At 34.9% G+C, this 11,835-nt stretch overlaps 1 pseudogene; it reads right to left on the bottom strand.

The window, feature by feature from the left end:
* Nucleotides 1-894: 894 nt before the first annotated feature.
* On the bottom strand, nucleotides 895-2,409 carry LOC141520409 (aldehyde dehydrogenase family 3 member A2 pseudogene; annotated as a pseudogene).
* Nucleotides 2,410-11,835: the final 9,426 nt, after the last annotated feature.

Genomic DNA, 11,835 nt, shown 5'->3' with positions numbered 1-11,835 from the left:
CCCAAAAGGAAAAGTCAAAGGATTTTTCACAACTCAAAAAAAAGATTCCAAAAATATCAGGATTAATGTGTCAAAGCTGTCCTCATGTGGCATCAGTGGCACCTCCTTGTAAGCCTGCAGTCTCAGGGAAAGCACTTGAATTCACTCTGGTTGCCAGAAGTCTTAGAGTTAGCTATGGCACAAGGTGCTCCCTAGTGAAGTACAAAATATGGAGGGAATAATTTATAGACAACTGTTCTCCAGTAAGACTTAAATTGAGAAATTAGTTTGGATCCTTACTATGCAAAAACATCTGTTTCCCTAAATAGGAAAGTGACTTGAGTTCTTTTGTAATGACCAGATTTAAAACTTACATCTTGCTTGTTCAGTCTAATGGTTGGAATTTTAATTCCCTAAAATTTGAGCATGAGAAATGAGAAGATTCTATGCCATTTCTCTAACCTTGGATAATGTGGAATTGCAAGGTACTGATCTAAGATTGCTTATCTTTTGAAATATCCCAAGAAAGACCAGTTTCCATGCCCTTTTTACAAAGACCTCCTTGGTCATGAAGACTTTTTTAAAGACCCTGCCCACATTCCAACCTCTTATTTTCCAATAAAACCTGGGACAGGGTGCAGGATTGAGTATTCAAGTATTTAGGAGCCAAAGAGTCTCACCTAATATCCTAAATCCTGTTACATTGTCTAACGATAAAAGTCATTCTTGAACATTTCTACTAAAGGACTTATTGCTAGAATGGTGTCTAAAATGGCATGTTTTTAGAAGAGAAAATAGCAGGTGATTTTAAGATTAATATTTGTACATTTCTATTAATTTATATTTTTAACAAGAATCAATCTGTCACATAATAAGAGAAGTAATCCACTAAAATTACTTTCAAATTGAATCTACTCATCTTTGGTAGTATTGAAATTTTATACTTATGGCTACTAGGCCACCCAGAAAAGCGAATAAAAAGAGACCAATTCCACCTTTGTTGAATTATTTCAAGAGGCAATTTGCTTAGTCTACCTTAGACTGACTCTTTGGGTGGTATTAGATATTATTGACACCTTTCATCTTTAAACATTTTATTAGTCATCACTGGTGATGGGAGGTGTCATTTTTTTCCATTAAACGAACCTATCCTTTTTTTAACCAATTTCTCTAAAGGGAAAAAAAAAGCTTTGAATGAAATGTATAATGACTGGTAATCCCACCAGTGGAGGTTTCCTCTATCATTTTTATTTAATCACTTTATTGTTATTAAAAATATATATAAGGACATAGGGTTTTTCTTTCTGGTTTATGGACTATATATTTTATCTGCATTTTCCCCCAGACACAACTGAAAGCACAAGACCAAAAGTATTTTCTTGTGTCACCTTGGACTAGGAAATAACAGGAGTAAGGAGAGTTGGAATTATAAATTTTGTAGCCTCACCTATCTCTCCTCCAGAAGAAGTCTTTTTAGCAAATATGTCATAATTTTTAAATGATGGAGGTTGTTGATCCATTTGTAATAAGGAAATTGTCTTAATGTCTTCACCACAGAACTCCTTCACAGTTTCCTTCACTCTGAAGGGATGGCTCACAGAGAATGTAGTCTGGAGTAATGAAGGATTGACCATGATTCATGTACTTTTCCCAGGTGATAATTCTGCATGCAACATCAAGATTTCAATCTTTATCAAGAATACAAGGACTCTTCCCTCTCAACTCCAGAGTCTTAGTATTCAAATGCTTGACAACAGATTTCATGAAATTTTAGTGACTCTAATACTTCCAGTACAGAGAATATGTTCAAATCTTTGCTTCAAGAAGTTCCATGGTCTCTTTATTGCCACCATGAATGATAGAGTATAGCTAATTGTCTAAATACTGAGGGATGTTTTTGACCAAGAGTATAATTGTCAATTCACTTAATTCTTATGGCTTCTTTATGACAGCATTTTCTGCTTTAATGGCTTCTATTATTGACTGAATATTTAGCAAATCCTAAATGTGGGAAATTCTGAATTCCAATAATCAGGACCACTTCAAGAGACTCTAGGGTGGCTAGGTGGTGTAGTGGATAAATCACCAGCCTTGGAATCAGGAGTACCTGGGTTCAAATCTGGTCTCAGACACTTAATAATTACCTAGCTGTGTGGCCTTGGGCAAACCATTTAACCCCGTTTGCCTTGCAAAAAAACCTAAGAAAAAGAGATTATGAGTAGAAAAAAGCCCCATTCATTATTGTTAGGATATTCTTCTCAGCTGATCAAGTTCCTCAAGAATACTAATCATTTCTTGACCATATGGTCATTGAATTAACTCTTAAACAGGTAGAGAATTATCACTGCCAAGATTTCCTCTATATGCTCCTATACCATGCTCTGCAATGTCTGCAGTTGCCATGTGAAGAAGTGTAGTGAATGTGAACATTCTATCTGCAAGGTATTTGGGGTTTGCCACAATGATTACTTCATAGAGCTGGAGTCAGGACACTCGTGCACTGGTGAAGGCCCATTCCTGCCTCCTGATCTTGCCCTGACTCAATCATGCCAATTATTAAATATTTACCAGAACACCCCTTAAATAAGGGATGCATTAGTCCTAATGTTTTTCATTTTAGGGCAGAGGAAAGTAAAGGCCAGAGAGGTGAAAGAAGTGCTGGAAGTCTCACACACCAGCAGAAAGAGAAACTGGAAGTCATGGCCTTAGAGAAAAAACAGAAAAGTCAACTTTTTCCCTTAGGTAAGCATTATGTACCAAAATAAAAAAATAAAAAAAGAATGAATGGAAACAGCTAGAGACTTTCAAGAAATCATGGAAGAGGTGGTTAGGTGGTGCAGTGGATAGAACATTTGAATTCAGGTCTTCCTGACTCTAGGTCCAGTGCTCTACCCAGTGTACTTGTTACCCAGTTATCTGGTAAGCCCAAATGAAATGGGTCCAGATCTGACTCATCCAAGAGAGGAAGAAAAGAGATGCAGGAAGACTGTCATAAACCAACTGGCTAGCTGGACAAAGCATCAAATGTAATTTCCCCAATAACTGGTTATATTTATGAAAAATACCGGGGGCAGCTAGGTGACACAGTGAAAAGAGCACGAATCCTGGAGTCAGAAGGACCTGAGTTCAAATTTGATCTCAGACACTTAATAATTACCTAGATGTGACCTCGAGCAAGTCACTGAACCCCATTGCCTTGAAAAAAATAAAAAAAATAGGAAATAGACAGAGTTAAAAATTACATCTCCAGGAGAAATAAAATATAGCAAACTAAAGGAAGACCTGAATTCAAATCCATTATCAGACACATACTAGCTATGGGACCTAATAAGTCACCTATTCCTGTTTGCCTCAGTCTCCTTATCAATAAATAACCTGGAGAAGGAAATGTCTCCTCTTCCTAGAGAAGAAGATACTCCAGTATTTTTACCAGGAACACACCCCCAAAAGAGGTCACAAAGAATTGGATAGCAACAGGTGTCATCCACCAGTCAGTCAATAAACAATGTCTTGCTTATTCTGTTCCCTGGAAGTCTGTACAGTTCTCATTCTCTAAACCCTCACCTAAAACCAAATCCTTTCCTGACATCATCTTTAATTTAAATGTCACTTTTTCTATACTTTCTTGTATATAAAGAAAGGTGTCTCTTGTATATATCTTGTATATAAAGGAAGGTACAATCATCCACTCTTGTAATGATTCCTCTTTATCCTTACTTAGAGAGGACACCTGAAGTTCTCTCTTAATGATTACCAAACCCTGATATCTTAGATCAAATATACTTCTTCAACAGTTCTTAAAGGATTTCATTCCCTTCTCTTCTTTGCTACCTTTATAGCAGTAGCTTTTTAAGAAAAATTATTGTGATAAATAAATTTTATAATTTAATCAATTATTTATATATTTATATTAGTTATTAAATTATAATTTCTATACTTATTTATAGAATCATATAGAATATTCTATATATGAATATATAGAAATCTACATATAATTTAATTAATATATAATACAATATAATTTATAATTATTATGATAATATATCTTGCCCCTTTTCCTTTCAAAGATTTCCCCAGATGTCACATACTCTGTCTCTGTGTGACTGTATCTTCTCTCTTTGACTACTCCTTATTCTATATTTCTGTCTACAGTGAAAGGTTTTATTTATTTATCTTAAAAATCACTAAAAGCTGATTATTAGATATATATAACCTTTATAGAGGGATGATTGAATAAAAGGACATAAATTCTCTTTACAGCTGGACAAATCCAACATTGGGAGACTCACTTTCCTGCATGTGACTCCCTATAGCTTAGAATAAATATACTATTTTTATCTTCAATAAAACTTTAAAATTTCACCTCCTGTATTACGAATTTCTAGAAACCAGGCTAAGAAATTCCATAACATATATATGAGGTGAAGTAGCCCAGCCTTACATGCACAAAGTAGATGGCTATGACAGAAGTTGTTTAGGTAAAACATTCAACTTGGTTTTCCCCAGCTCAAAATATTTGCAGCTGCAGGAAAGGATAAGAGTCCACATGATTTGAAATCTACTCTGGTTAAATATCATGTAGGGTTGTTTAATATTTTACTGTGGATCACATCACTTGTATATTGAATATAAAAGTCTTATTGGGTAATTAATAATTATTGGGACCCTTCAGGATCCTGAGAAGCTTCATTCAGTCAGTCAGCTTCAGGTATGTAGGAACTGAACATAATTGAGCCTGGCTTAACCTGCTCTGTTGTCATTTGCCTTGGACTCTCCTGATCTACCCTTCCTTCACCTCTCCTATGATTCCCAGGTTCCCATTATCAAGTCACTATGAAGACTATCTGCCTGGTGTTTATGATGCTTTTAGTGATCTCCTTTGCTGGTACTGGTAAGTTGCAGTATAAATATCAGGGAGGTGGACTATGAATAAAAGAATGGACTCAGTCTTGGGAACCTTTATTTTTCTGACCAGATGACCTAAACTGTGGAGGATTAAGAGAAAGCTTCCTCCACCTACTCTAAAGAACTCATGTAGAGAGCAATTTTCATTTAGGTTGGACAAATGTGTCATTTGAAAGTGGACCTCTCCTACTCAACGGTACCATTCTATTTTGTAATCACTCTAATAGATGGAAAATTTCTGTTTTCATTGTCTGCTTTAGGCTCTTTGTAGCTTCCACCCATTGCTCCCAAGTGCAACAAAGTACTTTGAAGATAACTTAAACTCTTTTTAGTTTAATGGATATGCAACATGTAGGTTTTGTGAAATCAGACTTATTCTTGTAAGTCCAAGTCTATTACTGTCATTACTCTGGGTAAATTATCTATTGATAGGATTTTGTACTGGGTTCTTCTATGGCTTCTGAACCATACTAATCTTGCATCATATGCTCTGTGATTTCCATAAGATGGATTATTCTCAAATTTTCCTGTATAAAGCTTGTTTCTATATAGCTTTTTTTGCATATTAATTCCCCTTATTGTGTGTGAGGGGAATGCAAGGATTTTTTTTAATCCTTCCTTGTATCACCAGTTAGACTAAATGATTGCAAGATCTTTTCTAGATTGAAGTCCTCTCATTGATTCTGCTCTGTTAAAATTGACCTGCAAAAGTTGTTTCTGCCAGGAATCTAGTTCAGTCCATTTTACTATCTAAGTTATAACACTCAGTCTATAGCACTCAAGGTTTTGCAAAGTGCTTTACTCCAGTATCATCTTTGATCCCTTCATTATTCTTTCCCTTTCCCCACATCCAACCCCTTGCCTAAGCTTTCCTCCCTAAAGATCTCATCATGTACCTTTGCCCCAGGAATTGTCTTGGCATGTTTTTCAGGAATGTCAATTTACAACTATTTGAGACCTTAGAGGTCATCTAATCTTACTAACTTTAGGTTCAGTGTTCTATCTAGTGAATAATTCAAACTGAGCCTCCACTGTGGTATTCTGAGTAAGTTACTTGATCTTTGTTTACCTCCTTGTTTCCCCCATCTCTAACATGGTTATATCAACAACAACTACATCCCAGGATGTTGTTAGAAGGAGAAAAAAATTGTAAAGAGTTTAGTACAGTGTCTAATACACAGCAAGTACTACTTGAATGTTTATTTGAATTCAAGGGATTATCCAGTCCAGTGACTCAGAGACAATTAAGAGAGGTCTGGTTTAACTGAACTTTAGAATATATGAAGGGATTATACTCTAGTTAGGCTGGTAACTTACCTTGGGGTTAGGTTGAGAGATGGTTTAAGTGTTAAAAAAATTTTGCTTTTGATTCCAGAAGAAATATGGAGCCACTAATGTAATTAGCAGGAAAGAGTCATACTAATACTTATACTATAGCAATGAAATCAGAGGTTAATTCATCATATCTTTTTGATTCTCATAACAACCTTGTGAGATAGATTATTGCAAGTATGAGGAACCTTATTTTATAGATAATTAAACTGTCTGAAATAGGAGAAATAATTATACAGCTAGAAAGTAGACATCCTAGACTTTAAATTCCATTTTCACCTCTTGTGTTATTTTCATTAAATTACCATATTTTTGGAAAAAAATTAAAAAATTAAATCAATTTATGTTCTTTGGACCTAAACTTTTTTTTTAGATTTTTCAAGGCAATGGGGTTAAGTGGCTTGCCCAAGGCCACACAGCTAGGTAATTATTAAGTGTCTGAGATCAGATTTGAACCCAGGTACTCACTCCTGACTCCAGGGCTGGTGCTTTATCCACTGCACCACCTAGCTGTCCCTGGACCTAAACTTTTTAAAACCATAATTCAGAATCACAACAGAATATCTCTTCTTTTTTTTTTGTTCAAATATTCTTTAATGTACTTTTATTTCTTTTCACAGGGTATGGTGGATTTTTTGACACTTTCTTTTGTGCTTTAAAAGGAGGGAGTTGTGTGCAAGACCTTTGTTATCTTCTTCCTCTTGGTAAAGTAGGTACCTGCAAGAAAATGGCATGGCACTGTTGCTTCTACAAGCCAAAGAACTTTTTCAAAATACTGAGCCAAACAATGGAAGAAAATAAACATGCAAATTATTGAAATCAAATTTTTCTCATTCTTATTTTAATTTAATTTAATTTAATTTAATTTAATTTAATTCAAGGCTGATATGATTCCTGGGTCATTGTTTATTTAAAGAGGTGAAATTTCAATATTTTAAATCATAATCAAGAATTCATCATATCTTATATGAATGATTTTGTGTCCTAATTTGTAAAGAATCAGCATAGAAGTCAAATGACCTTGGCTTTAAGTCACAGCACTGATACACATTGCCTATGAGAAACTACTAGATAAGTGATCATTTCCTTATCTTACCTAATACTTCTTCCAGATTTAGAATTAAATAGTTGGGAGTATTTCCTCTTCTGGTAGATTATAGTTCTTCTACAACAAGGTACATGGTCTTTAAGAGTTCTTTTAGCCAAAATGATTTGCACCTTCTCCTGTAGCCATGATCTTCTTGGACCTAAAATGAGAGTAATCCACAAGGGAAGACACACTGGGCCTGTACTCAAAGCATCTCTGGCTTTGTAGAATATTCTGTATCCCACTAACAGTCTATAGAATTGCCTTAAAAAATCCAGGGTCACCTCTATATCCCCTTCAGGTATTAAAGCAGAAAATGACAAGGAGGCTGATATTCAAAATATCTATAAAAACCAGAGAAATAGAACAACAAACTATTCTCATTTCTGATTATTGATATTAACATTTTCAATAAAATCTTGTCAAGGAGTCAACTACAACACATTATTAAAATTACTCATCGAAACCCAATGCTATTGACTTCCAGAGAGGCAACTTGATCAGCTAGTGCAGACTGAAACATTTTTACTTGATTTTTCTTGTTTTCCTCTCAAAGCATGGTTAATATGGAAATGTTTTGCATTATTTCATATGTATAATGTCTTACATAATTCTTGATTTCCTAAGAGATTGTCATGTTATAAGAAAAATATTTGGAATTGAAAATTAAAAAATAAAATGTAAAACATTGCTCATTATGACCAATTTGAATTTAAATCTGTGACACAATAATGGAAAACATCATGAAACTATTAACCCGAGTTTAGAACTCCCAAAATATTAGCCAATCCACATTAATATACTCTAACTCCCCCCTCCCTTTGTCTCATTTCTATTATCATGTGTGCTTTAGAGGGTCTACCATGAGGATTCAAGATTGTTTCCTGGCTACCAAGGCAGACTGTCCCAATGCAAATATACCATTTTGATTATTAAACTACTTATATAATCAATCTGGAGTTCCCTGACCTCTTTCAATGTCATTGGGTTTGTTTAAAAACATATGTACAGTGGGGCAGTTGGGTGGCACAGTAGATAGAGTACTGGTTCCAGAGTCAAGAGGACCTGAGTTCCAATCTGACCTCAGACACTTAATAATTACCTAGCTGTATGACCTTGGGCAAGTCACTTAATCTCATTGCCTTGCAAAAACAAAAACAAAACAAAGTGAAAACATATGTTCTGAAAATAGAAAGAGAATATGCAGTGTAATAAAATGCATTCTGGACAAGAAAGGAAAAAGTTGTGTAATCTGAAAAGTTATGTAATCTTCCAATTGGAGAAATTGGAAAGAGATATAAGACATCCTTGAAAGGAAAATTGGAAGGTATAAGATTTGGGTTTTTGAACTATCAGAGAGATATATTAAAATGAAAGATGGCTTAAATAAACATAGTGAGAGGGAATGAGTATGTTTGACAGTTTAAGTAGAAAACTTGTGTATGAAAATTTTATAGCTTGATTTGAAAATCAATATAAAAAGCAGAAAGTTACAAATTAATTTATAAGTTATAGAAACTTTTCTGAGATTGTGGAACCCAGATTTGAATTAAATTAAAACATGCTCTTAAGTGTGATAAGTGAGGTAAATTAACACCTGGCATTAGATTGTCATTTTCATAATCTGATTGAAATGGAAAAATATGAAATGTTTGGAATAAAGAGCATTTTCCTAAAATATAGTAATACTACAATATTAAAATCATAAATTGAAATTTTGTGAAACATAATTTTGAACATAGGTCCCATGTGTAATTGAATTTGTTTTGGTCACATTTTTAAAAAAAAGAATGTATTAAAAGTAATTAAAAGTAAAGCATACGTGAAGCTGAGAAAAATAGAGGACTCTTTGCTCATTAAGAAGGCAAATCAAATTCAGTTTTAGGCTGATAGTAAGAATCTAAAGTTCTTTTATGATGTCCTGAAGGTTATTTAGGACTGAACATTTCCATAGTGTTTGTAACAGACTGTCATCAATCAATGTGAAAGCCATTGACCATTTATCTCAAGTTGAAGTCAATCAAGCTGAAGTACCATTAGTCTCCTTTCATGTGACAAAATTCCTGGTGCTGATTCTATTCCAGTTCAGATTTACAAGGTGTTGAGTCTATTGCTCATCCAAAAGCTGACTGAAAATTTCCATGTGGCATGAAGAGTCCATATCCCCCAAGAATTCAAGGATGCCTTTCTCTCTTATAATCACAAACCTGTTTCTCTTTTACTCATTGCTGGTAAGACTTTAGTCAGAGTTCTTCTCAATAGGCTGATCCTTTACCTGGAAGATGGTCACCTCCCTGAGAGCCAGTGTGACTTCAGAAAGAGTTGAGGAACAGTTGATATGGTGTTTGCTGCCCAACAACTCCAGGAAAAATACAAGGAGAAGAATAGAGACCTACAAATAATGTTTGTAGATCTGCATACGACATTTAATACCATCAGTTGTTAGTCCTGATGAGAAATTACGTCAAAATTTGGCTGCCCAGAGAAGTTCAATAGTATTGTATACCAGTTTCATGTCAGAGTGCTTGCCCGGGTTCTGCATAGTGAGTGATGCTCTCATGATTTCCCAGTCACCAGTGGAGTGAAACAATGATGTGCCCTTGCTCCTATGCTTTTAGCATTATATTTTCAGTGATGTTATCAAATGATTTTACTGAATCAAGGGCAGCTACCATGGTGATGGTAAATTCTTCAACTCAAAAAGGCTACAAGGCAAGGAAAAAAGTGGAGGGAGTGTTAGTTCATGATCTTTTGTTTGCAAATGATTGTGCACTCAATGAAACCTCTGAAGCTGAAATGAAATGCAACAAATGAATAGATTCTCTGCTACTTGTGCTAATTTGGGCCTAATAATTAACACCAAGAAAATATTGTGGAAACACAGATTATAGCAAATGGAAAAGTTTTAAATACCATGGGTAAGTTCACTTTACCTTGATAGTGTCCTTTCTAGGGAGGCACACATTGATAATGAGATTGACACACAATGGCATTGCCAGAGCTAGTTCAGTATTTGAGATGCTCAGAAAGAATATGTGGGTGAGAAGAGGTATCAGACTATCAAACTGAAGGTCTACAGAACCATTGGGCTGACCTCATTGCTGCATGCATGTGAAATCTGGACAATCTGTGCCATCTCAGGAAACTGAATGACTTCCATTTAAATTTCCTTAGGAATATTCTTTTTTTTTGCAAGGCAATGGGGTTAAGTGACTTTGCCAAGGTCACACAGCTAGGTAATTATTAAGTGTCTGATGCTGAATTTATACTCAGGTACTCCTGACTCCAGGACCAATGCTCTATCCACTGCGTCACCTAGCTGCCCCTTCCTTGGGAATATTCTTGATCAAAACTGTCATGCATTTAAACATTACTACTGAGGGGGCAACCACAATATACTGGGCATATTGTTAGAATGTAAGAAATGTGCTTGATAGAAAGACATTTTGTGGAGAACTCACAAAGTCAAATCAGAAAAGGTGATATCAGGACACTTTGAAGGTTTCTCTCTTTAGAACTTTATTATTGATTATCAGCATGGGAGACACTGTCTCAGGACTGGCCAGAATGGCATATCTACATCAAAGAGAATTCTGTGCTCTATGAGCAAGGCAGAATTGAAGCAGTTCAAAGGAAAAGTGAGATATGTTTGTTTAGAGTTAAATCCCATATGGAATATTTCTGCCCAATTTGTTGTAGAGCATGCTAAGCTTGTATTGATCTGATCTGTCACAATAATTCCTCTTTAACATTGTGACATCGTTCTGATCTTCTTCAGTAATGAAGGACAAGATTCAAACAACCAAGAAACAAATGTTTCTCTTAATTTGATGTTAATATAAGTCAGAAGTTATACAATTTGACATTAAGACAAATTAGGAAAATGTATGGATTTGAAATTTGCTAACTTGGTGACTTAAAGCAAGCTACCTTGCCTTTATTTACTTCAATTTACTTTATATGATTGAAACAAACTTAACACATTGCCCAATATAGGGGAAATACTATAAATGTTTGCCATTATTATTATTCCTTAATTAGGTATAATTGTTTCATATTTGATAATTTTATATGGGATTTTATTGGGTTGTTTTTTTAGTTTTTGCAAGTCAATGGGGTTAAATGACTTGCCCAAGGTCACATGGCTAGGTAATTATTAAGTGTCTGAGGCCGGATTTGAACTCAGGTACTCCTGACTCCAGGGCCGGTGCTCTATCTGCTGTACCAGCTAGATGCCCCCTATTATATGGGATTTTAAAAGATGATGAAATACCTCATATTCTGTGTAAGGTAATTTGGAAATGCATTCAACTGGGTTGAAGTCACCTTAGAGGCTTAGTAGATTAGAGTAGGTACAAAAGAAACAGTAATAAACGACTATAGTAATCTACTGCTTGAGAAACTCAAAGACTTCTGGGATGTAACTATTTGAAAAAAATGACTGGAGAAACTAGAAAACATTATGGAAAAAAACTAGGCAGAGACAAACATCTCACACCCTATACCAAAATGAGCTCAAATGGGTACAAGAT

The sequence above is a fragment of the Macrotis lagotis genome, chromosome 1, assembly GCF_037893015.1.
Source record: "Macrotis lagotis isolate mMagLag1 chromosome 1, bilby.v1.9.chrom.fasta, whole genome shotgun sequence".
Taxonomy (NCBI): Eukaryota; Metazoa; Chordata; class Mammalia; order Peramelemorphia; family Peramelidae; genus Macrotis; species Macrotis lagotis.
Note: the sequence above shows the minus strand (reverse complement) of the source record. Positions and strands in the feature narration are given on the sequence as shown.